Below are 695 nucleotides of genomic sequence, written 5' to 3'. Positions count from 1 at the left end.
AACCAAAGGGAAAAAATAAAAGAAAAAGAATTAAGTATTATGGTACATTAAAAATAAAACATAAATCTGGTATATTATATATATGTTTACATGTTTATTTGAAATAGGAAAGGGAAGGGGGAAAACAAGTTAAAGGGAGCGGGTGGGGGAGGGAAATGGGGACAAAAAACATGAGAAAGGGTATCAATTTGTGTGACAATGTTCCTTCTATCTGGGGAATATAGCTGTAATCCCTCTATTAATTACAATAAAGAATATGTGAAGAAAAAAATAAAACATAAAAATTACACAAAACCACCCTCTTGTTTCTCGGTCTCTTCCTTGTAGAACTCAGGTCATCCCTTAGCCTTTCCATTTCCTTTGTTTTTCCATATAAAATAATAATAGTGAAGACAATATCTGCTTCAGGGAATTTGCCAGTGTACCATGACTTGTCATGATCCAGAAGTCTGCATTCCGTGACAAGAGAGTATATAAGCTGCCCCCCAGGAACTTCTATTCCAATGGGAAAGTGACAATAAGTAAATGTAGAAACACGTGCGCCCTGTCGTCCACTGTCAGGGGATGATTTGGTACTTGGAAGAAAGATACACCTGGTGACATTGACACACCATGGGGACATTGAGCTGCTATGTGGGATAAAGTATTGTTGATTATAATATATAATGTATCAAAAGTACTTTGACCAGGTTCTG

This window comes from Megascapheus bottae, chromosome 1 (genome assembly GCF_031878675.1).
Source record: "Megascapheus bottae isolate mThoBot1 chromosome 1, mThoBot2.hap1, whole genome shotgun sequence".
Lineage (NCBI taxonomy): Eukaryota > Metazoa > Chordata > Mammalia > Rodentia > Geomyidae > Megascapheus > Megascapheus bottae.
The sequence above is the reverse complement of the archived record's forward strand: the minus strand, read 5'-3'. Positions refer to the sequence as shown.